The sequence below is a fragment of the Pleurodeles waltl genome, chromosome 3_2 (genome assembly GCF_031143425.1).
Source record: "Pleurodeles waltl isolate 20211129_DDA chromosome 3_2, aPleWal1.hap1.20221129, whole genome shotgun sequence".
Taxonomy (NCBI): Eukaryota; Metazoa; Chordata; class Amphibia; order Caudata; family Salamandridae; genus Pleurodeles; species Pleurodeles waltl.
In genome coordinates this window covers 25,941,852-25,958,441 of record NC_090441.1, presented here as the reverse complement: position 1 = coordinate 25,958,441, position 16,590 = coordinate 25,941,852, and positions in this window count along the sequence as shown.

The window sequence follows — 16,590 nt, the reverse complement described above, 5'->3', positions numbered from 1 at the left end:
GATGAAATTCCATAGGAGAATAAGAAAGGTAGAAAAGTCCATGGCAGAGGCAAGATGGGATTGGGAACAGAAAAAATGGAGAACGGAGACGTTACAGGGCGTTAAGTTGTTTCCTGCTATCACAGAGGAAGATGAGTCAGAAAAAGAAGATGCTGGCAAGAGTGATAAGAGTTCAGGGAGTAAAAAGAAGAAAAAGACCTATGTAGAAGAAGAAGATTCAGACGTTAAGGATCTTATTCCACATTTGTTGAGGGACCGACCTCCCCCATATGTGGCATATGTAGGGGGTCCAAGTACTAGTTCTGCTCCAACTGCTCCAACACAAGTGGCGGGGACAGTGGGACCAGTGCAGACAGAACATGGACAAGTAGAAGGGGTACTGCAGAGTACTCCTAAAGCAGTGACTACTTCGGTGTTCCAAGCACTGATGCACCCACCATTGATACAGAGAATTTATCCAGATGTACCAGTTCTTGAGACAACTTCGAACTTAGTGGTGCCGACGGGGCAAGTGCTTCCGAGGCCAATGCTAGTTCAGACTGAGCCGACTCCAATGTTGTTGCCTCAGGCACAGACACAGGGTTTGCCGAAGTTCACACCAATGACAGGGACACAGTCAGATGTGACACCAGTGATGAATCAGAATATGGGAGTAGCCCTTCCACAAAATGCGAGTGTCAGGGCAGCACCAGATGCAATATCGCTACCGATTACTGTTGGTCCAGCGGTACTAATGTTTGCGCAAAAGAAATCAAATGCAGGAGAACAGGGTGAAATGTCACAGAGCCTCGTGAGGAGGGGAGTGAGTGATCATGTGCAGGTGATATCGTCTATGGGTCAGACCTTTGATGGATCTAGACCTTTAATGGATCTTAGTCAACTTGTTGGACTTCCAGATGAAGTAAATGGGCCAAGTGCAAGCCAGAGCTTGAAGCTTTTGACACCACAGACTCCAGGTGCTGTGGTACAGCAGGTACCATTGCCGAATGCAAGTAACATCTCATTACAGCGATTGACAGCACAGTAATTGAGTGAATGGTTGGCTAGTTTAAATACTCCTCAAAATACATCCAAGGGTGAAGAGCGGATAAATTGTGTAAGATTAGCTACAGAAATAGCTGAGCTAGTTGAGGGAACGATGGGCGTGAACAGGTTAGAATCCTATACAGAAGAAGAACCGAGGTATTTGTGTCCAAGGATTACGAGAGATGTGGGCAAGAAACACCAGAAATTGGCAGACTTGGCAGATAAACATGATATAGAAATTGAGAAGACAAAGCATTTGAAACAGAGCTACAGGTTAGACTTCGAGGCAAAGGATTTTGAGCATATGAGGTCAGCAGGGATGAAAGCGCATCTAAATGAATTATTGCAGTGCTCAGATTTGGGGAGCATTAGAGAAGTGGGAAAGCAGATGGGCAAAGAAGAAGGATAAAGGGAAATGAGATTCACAAGAAGGGTCTGAAGGTGTTCAGAAAGAAAGAGATCCAGTAAAGATTTTACCGATGAGGGAAATTCCAGGGGGGCAGTTTGTTCATGTCCCATGGCATAGGAGTGATATACTGTCATTCACAAATGATTATCCAAAGCTGAGAGAGAAACCGGTTGAGTGGTACCAGCAGACAGATAGATTTGTGAAGCTTTCTAAATATCTGTGGGAAGACTTGAACACTTTAAAAATAATGGTTCCAGCTGACTTATGGGTTGAATGTAAGAGAGCAGTGGATTGGCCAACGAGTGAACCGGAAAGGGACAAGGTTACAGGTGCACCATCACCTGATGTGATGAAACATTATTATAAGGGTATTGAGTTCCAGAAGACGAGAATCTTGCCTAAAAATATTGACTGGCAGAGGATTGACAGGACAGTGCAGGAGACGAAAGAGTCAATAATACCTATTATGAGAGATTGTTGAAGGCGTTCAAGAAGTACAGTAGTAAAGAAGCAATTGAGCCGAAAGACATGCTGCACTTTGTATTCAGGTTCGTCAAAGGATTGAGACCAGAAATAGGGCAGATAATTAAGTGTCATTTGATTTGTTGGCAAGCGAAGCCGATTGATGATGAAGTAGAAAAAGTTGAAGGAGAAGGCAATGGTGATGCAGTTTAAGGCAGCTCAGACAGGAGTGCAAGGAGCTTTAGTGCAACAGATACCGCAGCAGCAGGGAACTGTCGTGTTCCAACCTCAGATGAGAGGTAGGGATCGTGGAGTCAACATGAATCGTGGTCCGGATTTGAATTCTGTGGTGGTTCAAAATGATGTGCAAGGGATGAAAAAGATGTTACCGTGTTATCTGTGCGGAAACGTGGGACACTGGAAGCAGGAGTGTCCAATGATGGTACAGGATGGTGTTGTTCAGCAAGGTGGTGATGTCAATACATTTCGAACTGTGAAAGTCCCTTAAATGAGAGGATTTAATCTGAATGTTCAGAATCAAGTGCAGAATTTTCAACCCGTGCAGCAGGTGCAAGTGCCACGTGCACAAGTGACACAGTTGCAACCAGTGCAGCAGCAGGCTCCCATGGTACCTAGACAACAAATGCAGATACCTCAAGCCCTGATGGAACAGCAACAGATGATGCTTACTCCACAGGTCACAGGTCAGAGACAAGACATAAGTAATTACATAGTGAGAATGAAATAATCGATGAATGGATGAGTATTAGTTCGGATGAAGAGCCATGTATGCTTGCAGCATCTTTAGAGGTAGATCAGAGAGGACCTTTTGTGAAGGGAAAAGTGATGGGTCACAGAGTCTCATTTTTAGTGGACACAGGAGCTACACGCTCTACAGTGAGAAGTGCAGAAGTTCCGAATTTACCTCTTTCTGGTAGAACAGTTCAGGTTGTGGGAGTAGCAAACAGACAGTTGACAAATCCGATCACAGATCCAGTACAGGGAGAGATTGGCAACTTCCAGGGATTACATAAATTTGTATTCTGTGACTCAAGTCCAGTCTCCCTACTGGGGAGGGACTTACTGTGTAAGACTAAATGTTCCATAAGTTGTTCAACAGCTGGAATAGAAGTGCAGACAAATAGCGATGATGAGGAAGAGTAGGCACCTGAAACTGAGGATGGAAGCATTAACGAAGAGTACCCGTTGATTGTGTTTTTCCCAATGTTTACTGTGAAAGAATTGCATGCAGACTTGCAGGGAACAGTGCAGGAAAATGTAGGGGTCCTGCAGGTAAAGAAGTGGGCTTAGTCAAAGTAGTGGTGCCGATTAAGATTACTTTGAAGCCGAATGTAGTGTTTCCTCAGCTTCCACAGTATAACATGGCACAAGATGTTCTGATGAAAGTGACAAAGATAATTGGAGATTTTCTAAAACAAGGAGTTTTGAAAGAAGTGTTGAGCAGTCCGTGTAATTCACCGATAATGGGCTTAAAGGAGCCGTGTGAGAAAGTGTGCATTGTGCAGGACTTGCGAAAAGTGAATGATATGGTGGTCAAATGTTGCCCTGTAGTGCCAAATCCAGCAGTGATACTGTTTCAGATTTCATGCGATGCAGAGTGGTTCACAGTGGCTGATTTGTCACAAGCTTTCTTTTCTATGCCTCTTCATGAGGATAGTCAGTTTCTTTTTAGTTTCAAATTCCTAGACAGAGTCTAGAGCTGGTGCAGACTTCCAGAAGGGTATATGGAGTCACCGTTCCTGTTCAATCAGATCTTGACATTTTTTTGGGAGTCATTGGAACTACCATACCAATCGACTCTAGTGCAGTACATTGATGATTTGCTGATTGCATACAAGACAAGAAATGAGTGTAAGTATGACTTGATTGCCCTGTTAAATCACCTGGGAAAATTCGTACATAAGGTGTCACCTTTGAAATTGCAGTACTGTCAGAAGTCAGTGAAATACTTGGGACACCAGATTGAGAAAGGGTCAAGGAGAATCTCCAGAGTAAGGATTACAATGATACTGCAGAGAAGTCCTCCGACTTCACAGAGAGATGTCAGGATGTTTCTGGGAATGGTAGGATAATGTCGACAGTGGATTCCAAATTTTGCTGAGATTACCAAACCATTGCAGCAGCTGACACACAAGGATGTCACAGATCCCATTACGTTAGAAGAAGATCAGATGAAAGCGTTTACTGAATTGAAAGAGAGTTTGTGCAGAGCTCCAGCGTTGGGAATGCCTGATTACACAAAGCCATTCACATTGTTTTGTCATGAGCTTAATGCTTGTTCTTTGTCTGTTTTGACACAGGTCCATGGAGGTGCTTATCGCCCACTAGCTTATTTTTCAGCTACCTTGGACCCAGTCACTGCAGCTTTACCAGGCTGTTTGCGGGCAGTTGCCGCAGTTGGTCAAAGCCTTTCTCAATGTGAGAGAGTGGTGATGGGATACCCTTTGACGGTAATGGCTCCTCATTCTGTTGAGATTTTACTGACAAGGACGAAAACACAGTAGTTGACTGGTGCAAGGCTGACAAGATACAAGATGAGCATACTAGGTGCTCCAAATGTTACATTGAAAAGATGTACAGTGTTGAACCCAGCAACATTACTTCCAAGTGATACTGTTGAAATTAAAAAGGAGGAAGACATCACGCATGATTGTCTTGAGGTAACTGAACTGTGTACTAAACCAAGGCCTGATAGCAGAGATACTCGATTGGAAGAAAATGACCCAATTGTCTTTGTCGATGGCTCATGTCTCAGAGATGGTACAGAAACATTGAGAGCAGGATATGCTGTATGTACAATCACAGGTACATTAGAAGCTTCCTGGCTATGAGGTGTATATTCTGCACAAGTGGCAGAATTGGTAGCTCTTACTATAGCATGCCATGTTTCTGCAAGATTGAGAGTCACAATCTATTCTGACAGGCAATATGGATTTGGAATTGTTCATGATTTTGGTCAATTGTGTTCACAAAGAGGCTTTCTGACCTCTACTGGTACACCAATAAGAAATGGCAACAAGATAAAAGAGGTGCTGTATGCAATACATTTTCCTGAAGAAATTGCTGTGGTAAAATGCAGTGCATATCAAAAGGCACAGGATTACATCTCACTGGGAAATGGATATGCGGATCAAGTCGCAAGGTTTTGCGCATTGAATTGTATATCGTTTAAAGACAAGTGGGAATTGATGTCAGAAGAAGACAATACATGTACAAGTTTTGCATGGAAAGTGATTGACACTCTGGAAGAGATAAAAACGTTGCAGAATAATGTTGACAAAGAAGAGAAACGTCTCTGGGTAAAATTAAAATGCGTTCAACGACCTGGTGAGATTTGGGTTTCTGAGGAGGGTCAGATGGTCCTGCCCAACAGTTTATTGTCTCAAATGGCCAGTACTACCACGGACAGGCACATATTGGGAGGGATTCCATGGTTAGATTGTTCAAAATTGACTGGTTTAACCCTACATTCAGGCAGGCAGCAGAGGCAGTATGTCATTGCTGTATAATTTGTCAGCAGCTAAACGTGGGAAAAGGGACAGTGGTGAATTTAAGTCACATTGGAAGAGCAGGTGGTCCATTCAGCAGAATGCAATTGGATTTCATTGAAATGCCTGCGTGTGGAGGTTTGAAATATGTGTTGGTGATTGTGTGTGTTTTTAGTCACTGGATCGAAGCATACCCTACAAGAAGGAATGACAGTCTCACAGTGGCAAAGCTGTTGCTTGGGGAGTTGATACCACGTTTTGGGTTTCTGATCTCTTTAGAATCAGATAGGGGAACTCACTTTAATAATGAGGTGATTAAACTCTTCTGTGCAGCACTAAACATCGAGCAAAAGTTGCATTGTAGCTATCGCCCTGAAGCATCAGGACTGGTGAAACAGATGAATGGTACCTTGAAATCAAGAATTGCAAAGATGTGTGCAGCTACGAATCTGAAATGGCCAGATGCATTGCCTTTGGTGTTGATGTCAATGAGAAACACACCTGACAGGAAGACAGGGCTGTTGCCCCATGAAATCCTCAAGGGCAGAGCAATGAGATTTTCAGCAGTTCCAGCCAATGCACTTGTCAATATTACAGATGATATGGTGTTGGACTACTGCAAGGGTCTGGCTGATGTGGTTCGCTCTTTCTCTCAGCAGGTGCAGGCCACTACCCTGCCACCCATCCACGATCCATGTCACAATCTGAGAGCCGGAGACTGGGTCGTTGTCAGAAAACATGTTTGCAAGACCTGTTTGGAACCGCCTTGGAGGGCTCCTTACCAGGTGGTATTAACAACTACGACAGCTGTGAAGTGTGCAGGACTCCCGAACTGGATACACGCAAGTCATACAAAGAGAGTGGTATGTCCACCAGATCATGAAGAAGCGTTGTTGAGAGCACCAACAACAGGGAAACAGGTCGCCGCACCTGAGCCAGAAAAAGAGCCAATAGAGCCTGAAGTTGAACCAGAGCTTGTGGAAGATGGTTCCATTACCCCTGTAAGAGACAAAAGTGAAAAATTACAGGAGGGTGTGCAAGAACCAATCTCAACGGATACAGCAGGGGAGTCTAGCTCAGCAGAGGTTCTCCCAGAAGCAGACAGTGCTGAAAAGCAAACACAGCAAGTGCCAGACCAAGAGGGTGAAAGAGTTGAGACGGATCAAAGTCAAAGTGATCCGACTCCTCCTGAGCCCGTTGCAGGTCAATCAAGAGAAAACACCATAGAAAAAGAAAAGGAGAAGAATCCAATCTTGAGAAGAATATTGACAGAAGGACCAAGAAAAGGAGATAATTGGCCTGAATCGCAAATAGGGAAGAAAAAGGAACTGGTCATAAATGAAACAATAGAAGAAGAAGTAGACACTACGAGGAAAGAAGATTTAAGTGAAGGAGAACTAAGTGGTGATCGAAGGCTGAAAGGAAAGAGAATAGCAAGTCGACGTTACGCAGGTCCTGAATAGGCATATGCAACTACCAATGAATGGCAACATGAGTTTATGTCTTTTTGTTTTGATAGCTTTGCTAACTTGATTTGACACTGAAAACCGGATGTGACAAGCTGCTAATCGATTTTGACAAAGGAAGAGGGTTCCTGGACGTGAAACTGAACTGTGAGAGAAGAATTTTTGATTTTACTGCACTTTATCTAAGAGTTATTTCTGCTTTCTGATTCTTAACAGATCATGGCTGAGTTAAATAATCAAAATAGAATTGTTGGGCATTGTAAATATATGCGTGTTGGATTGGCAGTTATGTGTGGAATCTTGTGGGAATGTCTGTTCACGATATGAAAAGAGCTACTATTTTGTTTGCTCCTGAAATTACTACACTAACTGCTTTAGAGAGATTTAAGTGAGATGAGAAATATTTGCATGATTATACTAATGCACAAGGAGAGCTTTCTTCTAATGTTTTCTATCGCTTGTTGAGTGAGTATGTTGAAATGATGGATGCGAGGAATTGTCTTGTGTGTACACAAATTCCTTTGTCAGCAGAGAAAGGGGTTACGTACCATAGTCTTCCTTTAACATACGGAATAAGCTGTAGCTTGCTACTAACAAGTTTTTATAACCAAGAGTATATACAATATTTTTATTCTAACCATGATGTTGTGTTTTCGTTTGTTCCTATTATTAGATATCTGAGTAAAATAGCTAGAGAACATGATATAGTACTAGTTAGAGGATTCTTTGAGCAAACACTAACAATTGGAACCGCGTACGTGCATAAAAATAACTTGACATGCTTGCTTACACCTTTGGAAAAGAGCTTTATAGGACATACTGATGATAGGAGAAAAGCGTTAAAAGAAAAATTTGAAAAAGGTCTAGAGAAAAGGACTTATACAAATTATGCTTACACTGCTATTAAAACGCAAGGGAAATTAGCATTAGATGCATTACATGTAGGGATGCTTTGTATATGTAGGCCAAAATAGCACACTGACACTTTATTTGTGGGAACGAGTGAATGTAGGCATGTGTTTTTGTTTCAGAGTAAATTGACTTTTATGCTGAATGGTCAGGACCCTGCTATTCCTGGAATCTACTATATTTGTGGACTTAATGCTTATAACAGTCTTCCTAGAGGATGGTATGGGGCATGTTATTTGGGGATAGTTTTCCCTCAAATTTATCAGATAGATGATTTAAAGAAGTTTCCGAAATTGACTGAATTATATCATAAGCGAAAGAGGAGGGAAACCTCTTCTGCAATTGTGGGAGATATCTTTGGTGCAATGATTCCCTCAGTGGGAGTCATTTTGAATTCGATCAAGAAGAAGTTTGTATACTATTGTGGATAACATGCTGATGGATTTTACAGGGGCAATACTCCTGATAGATACTGAATTAGCCGCAGATAGAGCTATGATGCTTCAAAATAGGCTTGCTTTAGACATTCTTTTAGCGAAAGACGGCGGAGTCTGTAAAATGATTAATGCTAGGCATTGTTGTTCGTATATTCAGAACAATGATAAGGAGATAAGAGACTTACTCACTAATCTGACTAATTCTAGTAAGGATTTGAAGGAATTGAAAGAACCAGGTGTTTGGGAGAGAGTTGGAAAGGGACTTGCTTCAGTGGGAAATTGGCTTAGTCAAATTTGGAATGGGGTATTATTAAAAATCATACAAGGAATATTAATTGTGATTGCTTGCATATTAGGATTATGGGGTTTATGTAAATTATGTAAAAAGATAAAATTTAAAAGATTTAAAAATAATCAGAGGTGGGAAGAACGAAACAGGGAAAGATTTAAGAAGGCGACAAAATACAAGTGAAACGGAACTATGAAATGATGAGAAAAGGAAGGTGTGATGACATATTTAGTCATCAGTGGAGGCACTGTTGACTCAGATATGCTAATTAAAAATGATTTATGAATGTTTATGAGTTTTGATTAACGAAAAGGTCGTAGAGAAAAGAATTGTAGAGAAAATAATGTGCACGTTTGAAAATGTGCCCACGGGGTATGTCCGCCACTTATACGAAAGATGTACTAAAATAACAAAAAATGTGTGAAATAATGAAAATGTGTAAGAATAATGTAGTAATATGTCATATTGAGATGTATAACCTATGCTTTGCATTAATTTGTAGAATTAACTTAGCTGAAGTTGTGGCCTAGTCTTTTCCAGGCCTCACACAAGAAACTGAATTTCTAGCACACTGCAAAGAAGCTAATGCAATAACCTGACACTGAACCACCCAGTGTTAAAGTTACTTAGCTAGAATTTTCTGCAATGTACCGACGGACAGGAGATGATAAAGTCAAATTGATACAATTATGTGTAGAGTAGGCTAAATGTACTTTCCCAGGACTTGAACAATGGGAGCACTCACTGAAGAGGAGCATGCAACATTTTCGATACCTGAAGAGCCGGATGATGAAGACATCGTACAGTGGACCAATCCGTGAACTAAGAAAGAAGAAATGTTAGAACTCATAGATTTGTAAAATTAATCTTATAGGTTAGAGTCATAACTGACGATTGACTGACCAATTAGGAATTAGGGGGATGGACTGAAAAACTCGAATAAAAAGTTATGACAAGGGGCTAAAACTTCAGATGCGGGAGAATTTAGGCAGATGCGAAGGCAGAATTGATAACATCAGGTGACGCGGTTCGAGATTCAGTCATTGGGCTCATACTCTTGAGAGCCTGATGCGTTGCTGATCTATTTGATGACCTGAAGACGAAGACTGAATTTGTTGCAGATCCATTCTGTGGATAGGAAGCTATGAAAATGTGACTGACTAACTTTGTGCCTTTTCTTCCAGGTACCAACTGTGCTGTTTTATAGTTTTTCTCTTAGCTAGATGTTTTCCAAATTCACATTTTCTAAATTGTTTTCGCATGAAATCCCACATTCTAATGTCAATCTGGGTTCGTTAAGGGTCCTTTGGGAGACTTGACAGTGACAAATGATTGACAGACTGATTTGCTGAACTCTGCTATCAATGTTGCTATACTCATCTTTATTTACTTATGTTGAAGCATTCAAGCATATGTTTTCTCAAGTTTTGATTAGATTATGTTATTGGTGGTTGCTAATAAACTAATTCTGAGCTGATTAAATAAAGTTTGAGTTAACCAAATGCATTAGAATTGTAATTAAAAAGGAAATACAATTTGTTAAATGCTTCATTGAATTGTGGTTATTCATGGATTGATGGTTACAATTGTTTTATTGACTAATGATTCTCTTAGTGGCTGCTGATTGATTTCATTGACTATTAATGCCATTGGTCACTACGTGATTAGGATACTCCATGCGATCCAAAAGGTTCATCGGCCTAAATACGTCCCCTTGTAAGTTTACTTATTAAGGACCAGGTGCGTTTGCACTGTCTACTGGCTTCTAGCACTGTCTAGTGGCTTCCAGTAGAAGCCAGCATCAAATTCAGAATTCTCTATTCAATCCATAAAGTCTATTGGAGTAAAGACCTAGATTAACTGTGGATATTGGCACCTCACTACAAACGTTAAAGTGATAACGTGAAAAGTGAAAAAAGTAATAAAGTAATAAAGTTATATATAAAATATTGATAAGTAACAAATAATAAATGCCATCAGTGAAATCACAATAGCTATCTGTTTGCTTGCACACTTCATTAATCAGCAGTCAGTAAAGAATATGAAACATGAGGTGGATCCCTGGTAGTACAGGACCTCAGACTGTGAAAACACTCTCAACCCTGCCTTGAGATCTGAACTCAACCTCAATCAATGGAGGAAGCACCTGAAACTGAACCATACAGAGCTACTTTTTTATTGACCTATATGCTTCACCAGGCTGTACATTTTTATCTCCTCCAGCACTCTTAAGTAATCAAAAGGTCATATAATAATTTACAAGAATATGAATATATAAGTAACTAAAAAATAATAAATGACAGCTGTTAAATCGTTGTAGCTAGGTCATGCTGAGAAACTGATCGAGATACAAGTATAAAAACTGAACAGAGCTGAGGTCATCTGTCTACAGATTAAGGGCTTAGTTTGAATCTGGTAGATGGGATACTCAGTCAAAATGTGACAGATAACCAATCCACCTTATTACATGTAACCGTTTGTGGGGTGGTTCTCCATCTGCAGGGGGTGGGGTGCTGGTGTCGTGGTCCTGTGGCGGTGCCTCCTGTCCACTAGCGCCGGCGGAGGTGGTGGGCTGTTCATCATCCAGTCTAGTGTCAGGGGCCCCTTGTTGTGCCACAGTGTCCCTCCTGGTGTTGACAAGGTCCTTCAGCACCCCTACAATGGTGACCAGGGTCGTGTTGATGGACTTGAGTTCCTCCCTGATCCCAAGATAGTGTTCCTCCTGCAGCCGCTGGGTCACCTGAAAGTTGGCCAGTACCGTTGCCATCGTCTCCTGGGAATGATGGTATGCTCCCATGATGTTGGAGAGAGCCTCGTGGAGAGTGGGTTCCCTGGGCCTGTTCTCCCCCTCTCGCACAGCTGTCCTCCCAGTTCCCCTGTTTTCCTGTGCCTCTGTCCCCTGAACCGTGTGCCCACTGCCACTGCCCCAAGGTCCCTGATTTTCTTGGGGTGGTGGGTTTGCCTGGGTTCCCTGTAGTGGTGGACACGCTGCTGCTTGGGGTGTCCTGGGGACAGAGGGATGGGCCCACTGGGTGGGTGCTGTGCTGGTGTTTCCTGGGGGGGAGGCTCTGTGGTGGCATGTACCAGTGTCAGGGAAACCGACTTTCCCGAGGTCCAGGTTGGGCCGGGATGGTCATCTTGATCCAGTTGGACAGAGCTGCTGTCATCACTGTGGGCCTCTTCTGTGGGGTGGAGTGGACATGTCTGGAACCTCCTGTCCGGTGATGTTGGGTAGGGGTCCTGCAGGGGTGTAAAGGCATGATAATTGCATCTGTGTGTGCCATCGTGTGCAATTGGTGAGTGACCCTGTACTCCAGTGCTTGCATTCTTGTCTAGGACCTTGTGTGATAATTGGTTTGGGGTCTGTGTGGGTATCTGTTGTGGACATGCTTTGGTGATGGGTGTCCATGCTTTGGTGTTGCATGCAGGGCTTGGTGTTGGGATGTGTGGGTTGTGACAGTGGGACTTTTGTGAGGTGTTGGAGTGATGGGGTGAGGGTGAGGGTGGGGGTATGTGATAGCATGCAGGTAGGGTGGGGGATGTAATAGTTAAGAGTTGACTTACCAGAGTCCATTCCTCCTGCTACTCCTGCGAGGCCCTCAGGATGCAGTATAGCCAAGACTTACTCCTCCCATGTTGTTAGTTGTGGAGGAGAAGGTGGGGGTCCGCCGCCAGTCCTCTGTACTGCAATCTGGTGTCTTGAGACCACAGAACGCACCTTCCCCCGTAGGTCGTTCCACCTCTTCCGGATGTCATCCCTAGTTCTTGGATGCTGTCCCACTGCGTTGACCCTGTCGACGATTCTGCGCCATAGCTCCATCTTCCTTGCAATGGAGGTGTGCTGCACCTGTGATACGAATAGCTGTGGCTCTACCCGGACGATTTCCTCCATCATGACCCTGAGCTCCTCCCCAGAGAACCTGGGGTGTCATTGAGGTGCCATGATGTGGTGTGGGTGATGTGTGAGGTGGTGTCGGTTGTGATGTGTGAGGGGATGTGTTTGTGTGTGTTGTCTGAGGTGCATGGATGGTGTGTGAGTGATGGTGTTGTGTGCCTGTGGATGCTAGTGTTGTTTCTGGTGGTGTCTCTCTCTAGCCTTCTTTCTCAATTTTGGTAATAAGGGTTTGTGGGTGATGTGGGTGTGTGTTTTATATTGGATTGGGTGTGTGGGAGTGGTGTGTGTATGTGTATCAGGTGTGTGTATTTGGAATTGTCCAATGTGGTTGTGTTTTGTAAGTGTGTGTGTATTTTGAGCGCGGCGGTGTGTACCGCCAATGGAATACCGCGGTTGAAAGACCGCTGCGTGGATTCGTGGGTCGTGATACTGTGGGTGTATTCCTGTTGGCGTGACGGATTTGTTCTTGCCAGTTTATCAATGACCTTTGGTGTAGCGGACTTGTGTGGGTGTCTGGATTTGGGCGGATTCCGAGCTGCGGGTCGTAATAGCTGTAGCAGAATTCCGCCGCTGCAGCGGTGTGTTGGCAGTCTTGTTGTAATGAGGGCCATAGTCTGTAATGCACTTGTAATATGGTAGGTGGCATGTCTGCTACATTTTAATGGAGTATCCCATCCACCAAACTCTAAATAAGACCCTAATTGAGGATACTTGAATTATAAATATAAATTGTAATTGAAATATGTGTATCAATATACTTTCACTCACAAACATTTTCATGGAAGTGCATTAACAATACTCTTGTTATGACGTGTAAAAGGTATTTTCTTCCATCTTTAATAGTCCTATATCCCTATTGAAGCTAACTTGGATGATTTGTTTATAAAACTGGGTGAATTGATAACCCTATCCTTAATCCTGGACTCACTGATAGCATTACTGGGATTTACAGTGGACATCCTCAAGAAGTATAGAAAGTTGGTTGGCTTTGGTAATCTTTTAACTAAAAATAGTTTGGAGTAAAATACTAGACTGTATGCGGTAAATATGTATGTGGCGTTTGTATATCACAAATCTAACCAGAGAGCAGTGGAGTGCTGTTTAGGTCCAAAGGCAAAGATACATTTGATGAGTGATTGGTGAGCAACAAGATGGAGCATTATTTTATTGATAGTGACTAGTGAAATGAGTGAGAGGACACATACCGCTTTCTATGAGCTTAGAGACCTGACAGCATCTGGTGGGAGTACTTTTTGCTCAAGCTTCAGCTTGATTAGACAGAGTTTGAATCCGTTCCACTTGATACATGATTCTCCCAAAAGATTATGGTGTATCATGCTTGTGGTACCACAGTCACACAATGCAAGGGACACTTCTTCCTAATATGTTGGCATGACTGTACAATTCCTTGTATCCTATTAGATGGTTCAGACAGACCTGCCTCAATAGCTGTGTCATCTAATGCTATGTTCTGCTTCCGTACTCTATTTGGAATTGACCAAAGTGATATTTCCACTTATAGTATGGAGTATAACTGTGACCCAATGTAGAGTCTATAAAGGTTTCAAGAAAAATATCTACATTCCACACAAACCAAGTCATTTGTATTCATTATACTCAACACCTGTGCTCCATACATGTCATTATTAGTACCATGGCATCAAGTTGCCATGTTGTGGCTCTCAATGGTATTTACTAATATTCTAAGATTTTGAACTGATGATTGTCTTATCTTTGATTATATGCCCTGTAATGTATTCCTTATCAGACTTCCCATCAACCATATGGTATAAGGAATAACACAGGTTAATTGTATGATATACTATCTGCTTCTTCTAACTATCATAGTTATTTTCATTTATTCCCAAAGGGAAGCTAGAGAGAGTACAGAACACAGGCATTCTTGCACACAGCTTAATTCGCTACTTATTTGGTATTCCCACTTGATATTAATGGGTCTTGTTTTGATCCTTGATTCTCAGCAAGGTCAATTTCACCTTCTCCCCTTGTAGATTAACCCACTTTCTGTATACAAGTCAGAACAGTGGAGTTAACCTATTGGAAAGGGGAAAAGGGTTACATGAACGAGAAGAGACACTCATTCCAGCATCTGGGTGTTGTCAGACCTGGAATTGATTCCAAATTAAGGGATGGCACAGCGTCACAGTAACAAGGCATGGAGAACAACTTATCTGTTGAGAAGGAAACAGAGAACTCAATAAGTACATTGTGATAAACAAGGGTTTCACAGTTACTAGAGTTCTGAGGAAAACACAGAGAAAGTTTACCTGGTGTAGCAAGGAGCCCCACAGTAATGTGCCTCCAAACATACCAGGAAGATTGCCCCAGAGCCAAAGTGGAGAGGATCTGCATGGCACAGGGAAGCCATGTTGTGGTAAATATACAGAAGGAGGTTCAAAACAGAAGTTCAACAGACTGGTTAAAGAAGAAGTACTCTGAATATCTGGGAAATGGAAACAAGGAAGACTGAGAGAAATGAAAAGGGAAAAGACAACAAAGGTGAAGGATCGAAGTACAGGTGCGAAAATTGAAGCAGTCAAAACAATTGATGTTGCCAGCTCAAAGTGTGTGGGTCAGAAGAACCTTTAAGAGCTCTGCATCATCTGACTTGGAAGTCAAATACCAGCCCTGTAGTAGATGAGCTAACGTGTCTTGTATCCATGCCAGGAAATCTCTGTTCTCCATGACCGTTGTTTCTGTTGCCCTGTTCTTCACCTCCTCCATGTATGATGCTTCTAGGTTTTTGTGAGGTGTTTTTCCCCAGAGACCTGATGATATTTCCGTCATTGACTCAAACGCACTTTTTAACTATATAAAAAACATACTGGACTTCTCTTAGGCTTAACAAACTAGGCATTCTGCCAACAGACTCATGCTGGAACTACCAACTTCATGGCAGTGATCTCTCATACATGATGTTTCACAATTCACATATTCTTTATGGATTTAGTTTTAGGGATCAAAACCATTATCTGAATGGAATTCAGCTCATGAAACAATGGTTCACTCTTGGTGGTCATTGCTATGCTTCATTCACAAAGCTAAACACTAATCCCACCCAGAAAAATTGGATACATGCCTCCAAAAAAAGAAACCCCACCATAAATTCCCAGCCTAGGTGTTTCACCCTCAAGCCCCATTTAGAACACTAAAATTTAGAACACCAAAATCCTTTTGACCTAAGGATTGGAACATAACTTTCTTTACATTGACTATCCAATACCTTTGTTTGAGTCATGGCAAGTCAGTATTGTCATTATAAACTCCCAAAGAGACACTCAAGTGTGACTGTCAAGGGCCATTGTAAACATGCGTCTTTTCACTAATCCTGAGTGATGTACATATTCTTCCAAATAGCAGGATGTTATTAAAACACCACAGTCACATATATTATATGTATATTTTCATGCTGAGACCCATCAAATTATATATAGTACAGCTCCCAGGACTGTAAAGACACCATTATTACCAGTTTTGGGTAATTTTCATGAATGTATTTTATTATTATATGACCTTTTGATTTCCTTCAGTAGACGATGATATTATTGTTTCTGTTAGTGATTTTTATATATATTCCTCTATTTAGTACTCTGTGTTATAGCCTTATTTGTATGGTGTTTCTTTGTGTTTTGTACAAAATTCTAACAAACTCTTCACATTTAAAAAAATAAAATATGTGATCCTAGTCTCATCTGCCAAGATGCCTTTATAAGTTCTTGCTTCAGCCGAACTAGGTTTGACAAATATGAAATTAAACACAAAGTAGCCTTCACACAAAGGCCCTCATTACGAGTTCAGTGGTAATTACCGCCGACTGCCGTGCTGTTTGCTGGCAAAAGACCGCCGTGGACGTGGGAAACTTACCGCCGTATTACAAAACCAAAATCAAAAACCACCAGAAAATACCCAGGTATCCGACCCCGCCAAGCCGAACGACGGAGGGAAACAGGCGCCTCTGCAACCTCCACCGCCACAGTAAGAATAAACCGGCCTCCCAATTACGACTCACAAATCAGCACAGTGGTCGTTCAAAGGTGGTATGCTATTGGCAGTACAGACCGCCGCGCCCATCACATGGACTCACCAACAACAACACCCCACACCGGACGTTTTGAAAATCCCACACCTGATACACATACACACACTTCACACACCCACACACACCAC